The following is a 15510-nucleotide window of genomic DNA, read 5'->3' on the forward strand; positions in this document are numbered from 1 at the left end:
ACTGTCAGCACATATGTAGGAATAAAAGAAAAGAAGTGGAAAAGTCACAAATCCTGGAAGCAGATTGTTTTAAATATGAGAAGGAGGTATAAACCCTATTACTGGTTCAAATTAATAACATACTTTTTTCCCCAAAACTGCTAAGGAATTTTATGTTAATTCCTTTTGTATTCAAGTGAATTTAAAATGATTTTATCCTGAAAATTACCAATATCTTTGGGATAAATGGAGGCAGCTTATTGGTCACAAACCAAGGTTGGCATTTTTATATTAGATGTTCTGCATTGGTCAATGTACAAAGTGCAAAGGTCACAAAATCATTTGGATGATGATTGCATAAATCATCAATACTCAGTTCTTAAATGGTTTGTGCCATTCTTCAATTCTTTGTTTCTTTTCAATCGTGCTGTGCTATCTTTTTAAAAAAATTGAAATATAGTTGACACACAATGTTACATTTGTTTCAGGTGTGTAACAGAGTGATTCCGCAAGGCTGTATGGTACACTGTGCTCACAAGTGTAGCTATTATCTGTCACACATACAACACTATTAAAATACCATTGACTGTATTCCCTATGCTGTGCCTTTCATCCCCATGATTTATTCCATACCTGGAAGCCTGTAGCTTTCACTTTCTTTCGCTCATTTTGCCCAGTCCCCCTCCCCCAACACCTCGTCTTTGGCAGCCATCAGTTTGTTCTGAATTTATGGGGTCTATTTGTGCCGTATTATCTTTAATTAAGTACAGAGACCTTCCAGTTCACATCACCTAGAGATCATTTCACCTACTGTTCTGCTTGGCTGCCAGGTCTCTTGTCTCTCCTTCAGCAATGTGAGGTGTATCCCTTTTCCTCAGGGAAGCGATCCTTGGTTTGTTGCCTTTGCCGATAATCAAAATGTTGGAGAGCTGAGAGGCAAAGCTGTCATGGCATCTTTCATATGAACCACACCAAAAGAACCAGGATGGGGGCACCTGTGTGGCTCATTCGGTCAAGTGGCCAACTCTTGATTTCAGGTCATGATCTCAGGGTTCTAAAATTGAGCCCCGCATCAGACTCCACACTCAGTCATAGTCTGCTTCAGATTCTCTCTCTCCCTTTCCCCTCTCTCTGCTCACACACACACACTCTCTCTGTAAAATAAGTAAATAAATGTTGTTGTTCTTAATATCTTTTTAAAAAGATTTTATTTATTTATCTGACACAGAGAGAGAGATCAAAGTAGGCAGAGAGGCAGCCAGAGAGAGAGGGGGAAGCAGACTCCCTGCCGAGCAGAGGGCCCAATGTGGGCTCGATCCCAGGATCCTGAGATCATGACCTGAGCCAAAGGCAGAGGCTTAACCCACTGAGCCACCCAGGTGCCCCATGTTGTTGTTGTTTCAAAACAAAAAAAGAACCAGGATCTCTCTTTGTTGATTACTGCAGCAATTCTTCCCATGTTAGCAGCTCTCGTCACTATACACAGGGCACCAGTGTCAAACTTGATGAAATCAGTAATTTTGCCAGTCTCCAAATCAACCCGAATGCTTTCATTTACCTTGTGAGGCATCATCCTGGGTCAGCAGATGAGGGACTCGTTTTGTGCCCTAAAAGACTTTCCTCACTTTGCACAATTTGTACTTGGCTTCCTAGGGTATAATACAAGGAACAGCGGAGGACCTTCCGTGTCATACGTGAGATAGGAATTCTCTGCAGTGTTGCCGGTGCTGGCAGCATCCGTCTCAGTTTGGACCTTGCTGTCAATCTTATTGGACTGCTGAATGCGGATCTTCTTCATCTCCTGTCAGAGCATACTTAATTGTGTTCCTTGGAAAGCGATGAGGGGAAGACCTTCTCTCAGCCTGTGGGAGCGGGCAGGTGGACGAGGGGCAAACGCACTGATCCGAGTGTCAGCATCTGCTGCTTTAGAGCCGCTGCATGCTTCGGGTTCTTCTTGGACCGTGAGCTGTAGCTGAGCTGACCGTGAAAAGAGCAGTCTTCAATTCTTACCTTGTGTACCTTTTCTTTTAGTTCAGCTTCGTTCTTAAATCTACTTTGTTTTCTCAAAATGGTAGGAAGGGAAAAAAATAATTCCTCATCATTGAGGTCCTTTCAAAATGGAAAAATCAAGAATTCTCAGTGTCCTAAAGTGTAACTGGACAAACAAGTATAAATGCGAACTTTTCTTCCTTCCTGCATCCTTTGTTCCATCGTAATAAGATCAGCTTTTATTGAGTACTTTCCACGTACTGGGATATTTTTTAGGCTCTGGATAAAATGTGGTCTCTTGGAACCCCCATGAGTCTACTTCCACGTGGTACTGTGACAGCTGCCATGCTAGAGATATGCACAGTACTCCTGGAATGCTTACGGAGGTCACCTTTTCTAGAGGAGAAAATTTCAGTTGGTTTCTAGAGAAAACGGCCTATGGGGTGAAAAGCGAATAGAGTCAAGCCATGCAAAGGCTGCGAGCTCAGAGATGACATCATGTGCGTGGGAGCAGCTGGTTCAGAGGCAGAGAGGCACCACTGGGTGACACCTGAGCAAGTGACGAGTGGTCCAGAGGAGGGTCGTGTGAGGTGAGAGGAATGGTTAGGATAGGATGTTCCTTGCCATGCTAATTTGGCACTTTCTCCTGAAGCCTCTTCTAAATTGTTTAAAGGGTTTTAACCATTGGACTGGGGTGATCCGCTCTGTTTTTTGAATGACAGTGCTGGTAAGACTGTGGCAAATGGATTGAGGGTGGGGTGTGAGAATTGTGGTCTGGGATCAAGTTAGAAGCTATTGTCACAATCCAGGCAAGAAGCGAAGAGGTCCTGTGTGAGACTGCTAACTGTTTCCCAAAGACATGAAAACAAATCTCTTACACAATCCTGGGCCAGATGCTTTAAACAGTTATTTAGAGGAAAGTAGATAATATCTGCTTGCAGGCGGGTTTAGTTACTTTTTTTCTTTCTTATTTAAAAAAAAATAATAACTCGTCAGTACAATTTCCAAGCCATATGATATTTTCGAACTCCTAAAGAAAAAACATCAGATAAGCAGACATTAAATCATCCGTGCTTACCGATAGTCTACTCCCTTTTCAGACAACCCTATGCAGATTAATCAGAACCAAACCCATAAAGTTTAATTGTAACATATGTTCTGTCATCTGCCAGTGTATTTTCAAGTCTGTGCAGGTATGACCATATGCCATGATGAACAAATGAACTGGAAGGATCAAAGTTATTGGATCTGGGCCCATGATTTCAAATTTCCAAATCAACACGAAGAGAAAACAGCAGGCATCAAACATCCGTCTATGCTTGTACCAGGTCATACACTGTAATTCTATCCAAGTACAAGTTTCCATGGTAAACAGGGCAAGACTTGCCAACACTTCACAGGTTTCCAAAAAGCAGCTATGTCCCTCTTGGGAGAACTTTGTAACTGGAAAAGAAAATCTTCACGGATGAAATCTCCAGCAAAATAAAGTCACAGACTGTATTTCTGCAACAGGCCTTCTGCCAAATGTCTCATCAACAGGTATGGCGCTGGCAGTGACCCGTCCTATGGTAGAGGTGGTAAAATGCTCCCACCAAACCTTGTTTTCATTTGCTCACAGCTTCCTAGGGGGAAAAAAAATTTTACTTTGAGTTGGAATTTTCCACGTTTCATCCCAGTCCAAAGGTGACTTTAAAAAAAAAAATTTTTTTTTTTTAAAGTTGAATTAAAGTCAAGTGAAATTTGTAAAGTTTAGTCATTTGGGGAGCTATGTGTACACAAAGATCTCACTGGGTAACACCAAAAAATTACATTTTCCTTTTCCTTGTGACTTTTGGAAGACTAACTCCTTTTGGCTATTTCTTTTGAAAGGATTTAACCCTGTCTAAGTTACAGGGGCAGAAAACCAACCGTTTTTGCAATTTATTCAGAGTTTTGCCCATGAAGAACTAATATAATAAAGTAAAACTTTACATATTAAATCCACTAGTAGTTTAACAAAAATTTAGAATGCTTCCACATATATTTGATGGAAAAAGTATTTAAAAAGAATGAGTTTAATTCAATTAAATTCAACAAATCTACAAAGCACCAGGCACTAAGTGAGTGCTCAGTGTTAAAGGTGTATAAAAATAAATAAGGTGGGGTGCCTGGGTGGCTCAGTGGGTTACAGCCTCTGCCTTTGGCTCAGGTCATGATCTCAGGGTCCTGGGATTGAGCCCCGCTTCGGACTCTCTGCTCGGCAGGGAGCCTGCTTCCTCTCTCTCTGCCGCCTCTCTGCCTACTTGTGGTCTCTGTCTGTCAACTAAATAAATAAAAAAAATATATAAATAAGGCAATTCCTGTCCTCAAAGAATGTATGATTTGGTAATAGAGATAAGAGTAATGAAAACAGCACTAATTAAAGGCAGAATACAAGTGTTAAAGCAGAGGTATAAGCAGAGTGATTAAGGAACACAGAAGTGGGAGAAGTTAATGCTGTTTGGACAATAGGAATAGTTTATTCTGAGTTTTGAAGGATTGAGGGTAGTAAAGATGGGTGAACTGGGAAGGACATTTCAGACTTGTCTGAGCACAGCCATTGAGGTCGGAAGTGGGACTAGGGAAGAGGGTCAGAGTTTTGGATATGACAGAGGAAGGAGCAGAAAATTAATAGGAAATCTTAAAAAGGTAGGCTCTGAGTTTTTCAATGGGTACGACATTAGTATTTTGGGGTACATGGTTCTTTGTCACCTCAGGGAGTGTGTGTTCCTAGGACCAGCCTCTAAAGCCAGTCCTGTCAGTTCGATCACTGGAGAGAATGCCCCCAGCATTTTCAGACGCTCCCCCGGCCCCGGGAGCAGTACCACTTCTGTAGAGAATGACTCTAGAAGGATTGTGTGATACCAGATTTGAGGCAGTCTTTAGTTCTGTAGGTGATAAGGGTCTACTAAATGGTTCTGACCAGAGTGAGGGAAGGATCAGAGCTGGGATTCAGGACAATGATTTCTGGAGAATGAATCAGAGGAGGGAAAAATTGGGAAGCAGGATAATCAATTCAGTCTCTTGCCATAGTTTAGGCAAGAGTCAATGTGGACTCAAATTAGACAATTTCATCACTTTCATGCCTGAAAACATTAATAGACATTATTATTTTTTTAGCTATTCCTTTTGACTCTGAAACTCCATAGCACCGCATTGCGAACTCTTTGTGCTGTGGCTGCTTTCCTGTGTTTTTCTTTCCCCAAATTAATATCATATGGCAAATTCAGTGTTACAAAAACAAGATTTTTAGAGGGTGATCATAACACCCTTTCTACAACATACTTTCTAATTATAGAATAAACACATGGGGGATGGAAAGCTCTATTTAAAAAACAAGACCAAAAGAATGCTGTTTCTCTGTTTGATTTTAGATAGTGTTTGGATTCCTTTACTTCTTGACTTCTCCCCTACTTAAATTTTTTTTTTTTTTTTTAAAGAAGACTCTGTTGACAGTAGATTGAATAGTTTTGAATCCCACACGTCAGTGCCGTGGAAAATCAGAGTGGATAGGCAGATGGCGTCTGTCCTAAGCGTAGTAGTTGCCAAAACAGAAGATGGTGCCCAAGGCAAGGGAGGCAAGGAAGTGGTGCTACCGCCCTGATGTGCTCAGGGAATCCTTGGGACAGGGGCACGGGGTGGAGAGCACTCGTCTGCACCCAGCTGAAGGATGTCCTGACGACTCAGCAGCTGTGATCCCAGCTTGTAATGTGTCCTTCTCTCCTAGCTGCTGAAATGTTGCTGCCTTCTGGTTTTCTCAAGGAACTTTGGAAGGGGCTGCACGGATGGAAGTTCAATCACAGACGTGTGATGGTTAAATTTTCCCTAAAAAACCCTCTTCAGGAAATGTTCAGGTGGTTTTTCATTGGACACAAAGTGGGATTTCAAGTACATTAAAACAGCTGAAAACTTGTACCACGTCTATGCAGAGGCCTGAGTCGAGATCACAAATTTGATTCTGATCCAATACATTAATGAGTCTCTCATTCTCCAAACCTCAGTTTTGCAACTAAGGTTGCTGTTGGGGGGCTCCAGAGCTGGCTTGGGCCCCTACTCAGATGTTCTGGGGCTGTCTCCCCTTTAGGCTCCCTTGTGCAGATCTTACTATTCATTGAGGAATATACTGAAAAAATAATGAAACAGTGTTTTTGATTTTCCTGGTACTTTTTAATGTTATAAAGCATTTTTGTTGTTGTTGTAAAGCATTTACATATATATTGGCTTATTAAGTTCTCTGAAGCTTGGACAAATAAGGGACTTACCCAAGGTCACAGAATGGAAAATTCGGAACTCGAGTCCAGGTCTTTTGAGTCCGAGCCCACGCTGTTGCTTCTACAGCTTGCTGTTCAGTGACCAGCACTTTGATCCCCTGCACTGATGGCGAGGAGAGCCAGAACTTCTGATCGAGGAGATCTTCCAGTTCCCACCTAGGGTCTGCTGCTTTGAATCATGGACGTCAGTTCCATTGGCAGTCCCCAGCACTGTCTTTTCGAAATCGCTATTGACAGCACCTCCTTTTGTGTCTCATGACCCTCAGTGACAGCGCGTGCCAGCGGCCCCCAGCCCCTGTCCTGTTGCGGGCGGTGACTCCATGCTGGCCACGGTGACTCCCAGCTGCTCCTGTCAACAGTTTGGGAAAGGTCCTCTGGGTCATTCCCGAGTCTCTCGCTTCCTGGAGTCACTCCTTGGCAAGCAGATAGCACAGCATCACACCCTCAGCACCACCTCGAGGGACACAGCTCTGCAGCTCCAGGGTTCTTGGCTTTGTCAAACTAGCCCCTACAGGGACTAATGTGAGCAAGATTGTGTAAGGCCCCTGAGTTGATACCGCTAGCTGCTCGGTTTTGGCTGGACGTGAGGCAGGTCTGGGTCCACTGGATATCCGTTGGTTCAGAGCGAGTGCCTTAACGTCCTTCTTTCTGAAGTCACCTGCATGGCCCGCAGCGTCTCTCTGTACCTGCCCATTCTTTCCTTGTGCATATTTGTGAAATGAGTCCCAGAAGCTGCCCTAGGTATCTCCAAATTCTCAAGCTCTCATGATTTTCTAACCCTGGATTATGTAGAAACTCCAACTTAGTCCCCATAACCACTTAGCAGTAATAATAAGGTAAGATTTATTTATGGCTTGCTATATGCCAAGACCAGTTTTAAGTGATTTCTATTAACTTTAAAATCCTCAGAACATACCCCTGAGGAGAGCCTTCTTATAAACCCATTTTACAAACAAGGGAGAGGAGACTTATGAGGTTAAAAGCCTTGCTCAGGAGGTCATGAATGGGAGATCCATCTTCTGGTCCTTTCCGAATTCCAGAAGTTTCTTGGATTAGAAGTCTGTATAATATTGGGATGCATGGGGGGGCTCAGTCAGTTGAGCATCTGCCTTTGACTCAGGTTATGATCTCAGGGTGCTGGGATCAAGCCCCCCATGAAGCTCTTTGCTCAGTGGGGAGACTGCTTCTCTCTCTGCCCCTCCCCCTGTTTGTGCGTTCTCTCTCTCTCTCTCTCTCAAATAAATAAAATCTTTAAAAAAGTGTGTATAATGTTAAAAAATTCGAGTGTGTATCCTTTAGCATCCTTGCAGAATGCCACATTTTCACACACAGACTGTTTTAAGGCTTATGTGGTCTGGGAAAAGCTAAGACTTCTGTGGCAGACTCTTCCTTTCTTGCCTAACATCCGTCCATTCCTTGTGTTTCATTGCTGAAGCCTCTGATTCTGTACAGGTGGTTGTCAAACCCCAAGGCATCGATTGGCTCTCCATTGGCCTCACTGAGCCATAGCTATCCCATCCTCCTTTGCACATTTGGTATAGGGACAGTTTTGGATGAGCCAGGGGAACCTTAGGGGAACTTCTAGACAAGATACTCCTGAGGAAAGACAGAGCCACATGAGGAGAAAATCCATTTGCCCTCATTCTTCCCTTCCTGCTTTGGAGAATGTTGAGTGAGGAGGTGATATCTGGGGCTCTGGAAGCTTCTGGCCATGAGATTACAAGCTTGAAGATAGAAACCAGTATCCTCTGGATGACAAAATGGAATAATAATAATAATAATAAAAAATCTGGGTCTTTTTTTAAATGAGACAGAGCCTTCAAGTTAACTCCGGGATGACTTTTGAATTTCTCATGAAGTTGACAATAAATGTCGTTATATTTATGCAATGCTATGATAATGTAGTATGTGCCAGTCCACATATTCTCACTGCTCTGTGAAGAGATAAGAAGAGAAATTGAGAATAAGAGTTTAGATACCTCTACAGTACTTTGATATTGTTTTAAATAAACTAGTGACAGATTTGACTCATTGAACAAGTTATTGACTAATCCAAGACAGACTGGAAATTAAAATGACACCATCGCTGTAGATAATTTAGTTGATTTTTTTTTTTAAACTCAGTATCAGCCATGAGTATTCCTGACTTACAGATGTCATAAGAAAAGGAATTTATGTCCTCATAACTGATACCTCTGGAATTTAAACAGATTTATTATGTCACATGGAACAGACCTAGACACAGCAGGCCTTCTGCTCAGAAGCTGTCTTAATATGTGACCTAAAATGTGTCTTTCTATTTGATCTGATTCTTCTGCCATTGTCACACGTTGAGGGAAAGCCAAACCACTTGAGGTAAGCAGGGTGGCACAGACTAGCCACTCACTAAATGTAGCAGAAGTGTGAAGTTGGCAACCTTTAACTCAGGGCGGTCTCCCATGGCCCTTCAGAGAGCCCCGCCCACCCAGCCAGCCTGTGATTCCTCCTCTTCTCTCCCCTAGTCTTATGTTTGCTCTCAGCCTGACACCAGTTAACCTTTAGTAAGGTTTTTAGCAAATAAATTCCCAGAAGGCCATTTAAGACATTGTAGCTTTAGGAAAATGTCTAACTTTTCTGTGTCTCTGTTTCTTTGTTTATCAAATGAGGATAATGTGCCCCTCCATTATATAAATAATAATCGTACCTGACATGTATCGAGCCTTTACCATGTGCTTGGTACAATTTACATTCTTTGTAGATATTACCACATTTAATTCTCTTAACAACTTTACGATGTATGCGCTGCAATTTTATCTTTATGATGTGAATGAGGAGATGGTGACAAGGTTGCAGAGCTCGTAAAAGAGGCATGATTTGAGCTGGGACATGACCCCTGGAGCCCTCCTGCTTGACCGCTGTGCCGCGGCTCCTCATTGTAAATGTAAGAAATTATCAATATCATGTGACGAAAAAAACCGTTTGGATCAAAAACTAGCTTATTTAGGAATGTGTCTACGTGAACTGCCCATTCATATAATTGTGCGTTAACATGGTTAAGCATGTAGCTATGAGCCATTTTAGAGCCCCCCCCCCCCAAATCAGCCAGAACATCTGGTTTCTGGTTGGTTTCCTATTCAGGAGTTTCCTAAAAGTAAACTTAATTATAGTGTTAATATTAGTAGATTAGAACTTGTGAATAGCTTGGAGAATATTGCCAGTTGGACCAGCTCTTTTCAGGTTGATCATTCAGCAGCCAGAGGCAGTGGAAAGATCTGCTTCATTCCTTGGTGATCAGCTAGTTTGATGGAAGGCAGGGCGAAGTCCAGGAAACATACAAGACCAGGGTTGGAGGACTTGGCCTCCAGTGCTGGCTTTCTTAACCACTGGCTGAGTGACACCGGGCAAGTCACTTAACCCTTCTAAGTGTCTGCTTCCTGTGTGCTGAAGCTCAAATGAAAGAAGAAATAAAGTGTGGTTGCGTCTCTATATTACACACCTGAAGCTAATTTAACACTGCATGTTAATGAACTGGAGTTAAAATTTAAAAAGTTAAAAAAGAAGAGGTGTACATTGCTTGTAAGCAAGAGGTGTAAAGCCTTATGAATATAACTTTTGTATTTTATGTTTAGATGAGTGCCTAACCCCTGATATTGCCACTGTGGTATATTTAGAAGAAGTAGCAGGGTTTAGTGAAAATTCCACTCTCTCTGGGACAAGCAGACCCAATGCCCGTTCCAGCCCTACTCCGTCTCCAGCCTGCTGCAGCAGTGTTTTCTTACATGGAAAATGAAGAATGTGTGTGGTGAGAGGGTTTCTAAGCCATCTCTGGCACCCTATGCCATTTGATCATCAAAACACTGAGATCTTTTCTTAAAGTGTTTTTTCAGAGACAGAGAGAGGGAAGTGGGGGCAGAGAGAAAGTACCTTTAAAAAAAAAAGATTTCTTTAATTTGTTTATTTTAGAGAGAGGATGAGCGAGCAAGCATGAGCAGGGGCAGAGGAAGAGAATCTCAGGCAGACTCCCTGCTCAGCATGGGGGCCAAAGTGGGGCTCAACCTCACAGCCCTGAGATCACGACCTGAGCTGAAGTGAAGAGTCCCATCATAATCAGCAGAGCCACCCAGGCGCCCCTTCTTCAAGTATTTTTTTTTTTTTAACAGATTTTTACTGTTGCACTTCCATATAGGTGAAGCACATCTTCAATAGACCCCAGACATTGCTCTTGTTACACAAAAGCAGACCACACAGCCAAGGATCAAGCAAGAGTGTCACATGGACACAGCTCACATGCTGTCTGCCAAGGGTAGGAGCTGCTGTGCATGTTTGGAGAGCACCCAAGTCCCTCACTGGAGTGGACCCCGCATGAGCACAGTGTTGTGAAAGGATTTTCACATCCCAGAAGGCAATGGTTAGGCAATATCAGCCCCGCTTGGAGTACCAGAGCTCCAGAGTTCAGGGTGGAGAGGGAGGAAGCTGGGGCTCAGGAAGGACGCAGACATTGCTGGAGGTTGCACAGACACTTCCCAGGCACAGCGCTCGCTCTCTTGTCCTGTGCAGCCTTGTCTACAAAGAGGACTGTATTACAATGATCTTGAGGAATTGCTCAGAGAAATCCTCACGAAACACCTGAGCCACACACAGCCTCTGAAAGGCTCAGATGACTTATGTATATTTCGCTCATCTCCTGCAAGACAGTCTAGTCATCCCTTTTCTAACCGCCCTAGAACACGCACACATACCATCGTCCCTGAGCGTTCTCTATAAATGCAAAGATAATGCACTACCAAGCCAAAGAAACCTTGTATTTGAGAGATTTTTCTTTCCGATGTCCTGTTTCGTAGGCATCTGAGGCAGTTCTCAGGAAGAAGTCTTTCGTGGTGTGTAGCACAGAATGAAAACACTTGGCCCACATCAACCAGAAGGAAATAATACACGGCAGGAAGAAAGCAAGAGCAAGAACTGAGGGTCACCGCGTGCTATTAGCCAGATACAAGTCTTTGGTAGTTTATTGTGAAAAAGCAAATATTATCTTTGGATATTGCAGATGGAGTAAACTGCGTTATAGCCAGGATTATAGTAATTTTCCTGTTATCCTCCGTGTTTGTCAGTCTGCTAATTTAGCACTGGGTCTATTTTTGTTCTCTTCAAGTTGGATACATGGCAAAGGGACAGTAGGGAAGAAGCTGCTTGGTGATTAAACCATAAAAAAGAAGGCCTTTCAATCATGTGATAGATTATTATAGAGGACACTGTTAGCTGCTGGAAGAGGAGGGAAGGTCAGCTCAGATATCCGAAAGAATATCTAATTAGGAAATTTATTGAGAATTAAATGGCACATTAGTAGCTAGCATTTATTGGATACTTATTTTGTGTCAGGCCCTGTGCTAAGTGGCTGTTAATGAGCAATCCTATTTAATTCTCACGAAAACCTGGATGGTCTGTACTACTATTATTTGTACTTAGTAGATAAGGAATCTGAGGCTGGGAAATGTTTAGTAACTTTTCCAGGATAACCCGGCTAGATAGAAGGCAGAAAGAAGCTATTTGTCACCCAACTGTAGCTGTTCTCTCCTTTCTTTTGCAAAGAGAACCCCAGTATTTTTCACCAGTGGGGAGCAGTGTCCCTCTTCAGCCACAGGAGTGATTTTTAGTTGGTCTGATTCGGTCCTGGTGATGTCCTTCCCCTTGCCAATGAATTGGTTTAGGCATGAGAATGAAAGACAGTTTTGGCCAATGAAACAAGAGAGGCTATGCACTGTGAGGCTTCTGGAAAGCTTATTCTTGTTTTTAAAAGGACACTGCATTTTCCCTGCCTCTGGGTGTCCTGGTGTGAGGCTTTGATGCACGGGGACACTTGATGCCATCAAACAAATGTTAAGGGAGAAAACAAAGAGCAGAAGTGACACAATGAAGATGGCAGAATGAGATATGGGAAGACGTGCTGAATCAGCCCATCTGAGCACCATCCTTCTTAGGACTTATGACATATAATGAATATTCTTATCCCTTAAGCCACTTTTAGTTGTTTCTTAGCTACTTGTTGCTAAATGCATCCTCACTGATTCAATGAAAACACTAGGATTTAAAGCCATGTCCGTATGTACACACTTTTTTCAGTTAATACAGTCCAGTCGTCTAAATGTATTTGTTCTTCCTTATGATATTCATAATAGGATTTTCTTTCCTCCAGCTTATTTTACTGTAAGAATATAGTGTATAATACACATAACATGCAAAATATGTGCTATTCGACTGTTCATGTTATCGGTAAGACTTTAATAGTAAAGCTATTAGTAGTTAGTAGTAGTTAGTAGTAGGCTATTAGTAGTTAGGTTTTTGGGGAACCAAAAGCTATATGTGGAATTTCAATTGCACAGGGGGCCAGTGCTCCTAACCCCTCTGTTGTTCAAGGGTCAGCTGTATGAATATCTTCAAACTCCTATCTCGCGATGATCTTCTGGGGTTAGATTGGGGTATAGGGTCTCCAGGGCTGGGCTGGGTGGGATTTACCATGGGTCGGGAATACTCATTAAAGTGTGGTCTATGAAATTCTGTGGGTCCTTGAGTTCCTTTCAGGATCTCCATAAGGTCAAAACTATTCTCATGATACATTAGTATTTTCCTTTTTTCCATTCTCAGTATTTTGTGAGTGATGGATGTAAATTTTCACCATTACATGAAATGTGGTATCACAGAAGCTTCAAAGTGGATGCAGATAGGGGAATCTACCAGTCTTCTGTTGAGCAAGAGATTAAAAATTCTGCAAATATAGGGATGCCTGGGTAGCTCAGTTGGTTAAGCATCTGACTCTTGATTTCAGCTCAGATCATGATCTCAGGGTTGTGAGATTGAGCCCCCATGTCAGGCTCTGTACTGGGTGTGGAACCTGCTTCAGATGCCTTCTCTCCTTCTCCCTCTGCCCCTCCCTCTACCTCTGTGTGCTCTCTCTCTCTCTCTTACTCTCATAATCTCCCTCTCTTGCTCAAAAAAAAAAAAAAAAGAACAAAGAAGACAAGTGTGGTTAGGAGTGCTGAGCAGATGAGCTGCTGTTTCCTCGTGCTTCTGGATATCTAGTACCTTCCATAGGGTTCGGGGTAGGGCCCGAGTCAGGGTAGAGGGAAGGAGACATGTTGCTGTTGCTGCAGGTTTATTATGTGTACACATTTTCCCATGAGAGCAGTATTGCAAATAGCAGTTACATTCCCATGTGGGCCCTTTGGAGTCTATTGAACTCAAGTGCTACTGACACATACAGCCATCCGATGAAGGGAATGCTTGAGTCCAGGAAGAATTAAGCAAGGAGACTCCTAGATCCAGCAAGTCTACCATCCTGCTATGTTGGCGGTGGCGGTCCATGGGGATAGGAGCAGTGAATGCATGAACATTAGGGTCCTAAAGAAAATTCCAGATTCTTCCTCGGAGGAAACATACAGTCTTTCCCTAATCAGACCTTCCTTTTTCCTTAGTGGTTACTGACAATAATAATGAACAAACAAGAACCGTGGAAAAAAAATGATCTAAGGGGCTATGATTGCCAATAAGCCTTGGAATTTCACAGAAAGGGTCCTTTTAGGCAAATGCTTCTTTAGCCTCAGGGCTCAGCTGAGTTGCCCGAAACACACTTTAGTGTCCAGTATTTTTTTTGGAAATGAACCCACTGGCAGACTGATTATTAGATGGTTATGCAGATATGCAAACCCCAGGAACCCTCTGGATGGAAGGAATGCCTGAGCCCAGCATGAGTTGGGCACTGGAGGTCAGGAGAAAGGTGAGGAAACAACAGGTGTTCGTGACTGGTGCCCACGGTCTGCTGCAAACAGTCCTATAAACATTTATGAGTTTGGCCCACGCCCCAGTAGAGTCCGGAGTCAGGGCAGGTGCGGTGTAAAGGGAAATCCCAGGGCAGCTGAAAATGGAGAGGCTCTAGGAAAAGAGACAGCTAAGTGGGGAAAATTAGAGTTACCCTGCACATAGCTCTACACTGAAATAGAGATGAAACACAGAGGCCAGGAGTCTGACAAGGGGGAAAATGCAAGTCTGAGAGCATCAATCTGTTTTGTGAGAAAGAAACAGAATTTATCAAAAGGAACACAGAGCGAATAGCTATTATGTTAGCAGAGCTCTGACAGAAGCTTTTAACCAACATGCAGTTGCTTGACTGCAGGAAAATTAATCTTAAACTTTTGATTGGAATAAACCCATTGTTTAGTGTGGTATAGTCAAATGAAATGAGAGATCAAGAAGTCATTAGAATGTACTGCTTTTCCGTAAAGGATTTTGACTTAATGAAGTCTAGCTTTTTAAAGAATAAAATAGTTAATATTCTAGAAAGGTGCTGACAAGCTTAATTAGTCTTTAACTGGGGAATAGGATGTCATAATTAAAGGAACCTGGCAGAGTGAACACTGAGGAACTGGCTTCAAGGGTATGTTAATGTGGAGAAATAATTTATGTTACATGATAATCTTACCTACTGAGATCTTTATTTTTTCTGTTTCTTTTTTGACTCAGAAAATACGGACGATGGATTACTCTTCCTTTTGCTTTTTCCTCCTTCCCATCATTATTGTCACGATCACATCGTGAAGATGTTTTCCCCTCTGAGCCCTTTAGGAGTGTTTGTATGAAAATCTGGGGAGCTGTCGTTTTACAGATGATTTATTGAATGCCTGCTGTGTCAAGCGAGGTACAAGGGACTGCGGGTGTGAAGGTGGGGCGTGGGAGGACACAAAGATGAGCAGGGAGGCAGGTGAAGTGTCAGTTAAGTCTCAGATGTTTGATGATAAACGTGGCGGATGGGAGCGCTGCGTGCAACCTGGGCTTTCTTACTAAAGGGACCTGGTGCTTAGGCCAGGAGTTCTTAAAACTGGCTGCACATTGGAATCACCCAAGAATATTAAAAAAATATGCTCCCCAGTTCTTATCTCCTGGATTCTGGACTAATGATCTGGATGGAGCTCAGGTCCAGTCCTTTTCAGAAGTTTCTCAGATTAATAGCCGTCAGTCAGACAATAGGCAGTGTTACTCCTAAACCTGGCTTTAAACTCAACCATCCAGAGCCTCAGTATTCTCATTGCCAAGTAGGGATAATGGTAGTGTTTACTTGTGGTGGGCATTTGCCTCACAGCTTGCTTTGCACTAGGATCTGCCCTCCTATCTCTTATGGTGCCCGCAGGTATGTCAGTCCCATTACCTGTGGTGGAAAGAGATGGCCGCAGGTCTTAAACCTGGCCCTCGGAGCATTTGGTCTGGGTGTCGTGTGTGCACCCAATGC

General features: G+C 42.9%; 1 pseudogene across 1 annotated transcript in view; it reads right to left on the reverse strand.

Moving 5' to 3' along the window:
* Positions 1 to 1777, reverse strand: part of LOC308355941 (large ribosomal subunit protein uL1-like) — a 44431-nt pseudogene extending 42654 nt beyond the window's left edge. The window contains exon 1 of the transcript in view: positions 1643 to 1777. The product of the transcript in view is annotated as a large ribosomal subunit protein uL1-like (transcript). The remainder of the gene's footprint in view (positions 1 to 1642) is intronic.
* Positions 1778 to 15510: the final 13733 nt, after the last annotated feature.

Source organism: Martes martes (assembly GCF_963455335.1).
Source record: "Martes martes genome assembly, chromosome: 15".
NCBI lineage: Eukaryota > Metazoa > Chordata > Mammalia > Carnivora > Mustelidae > Martes > Martes martes.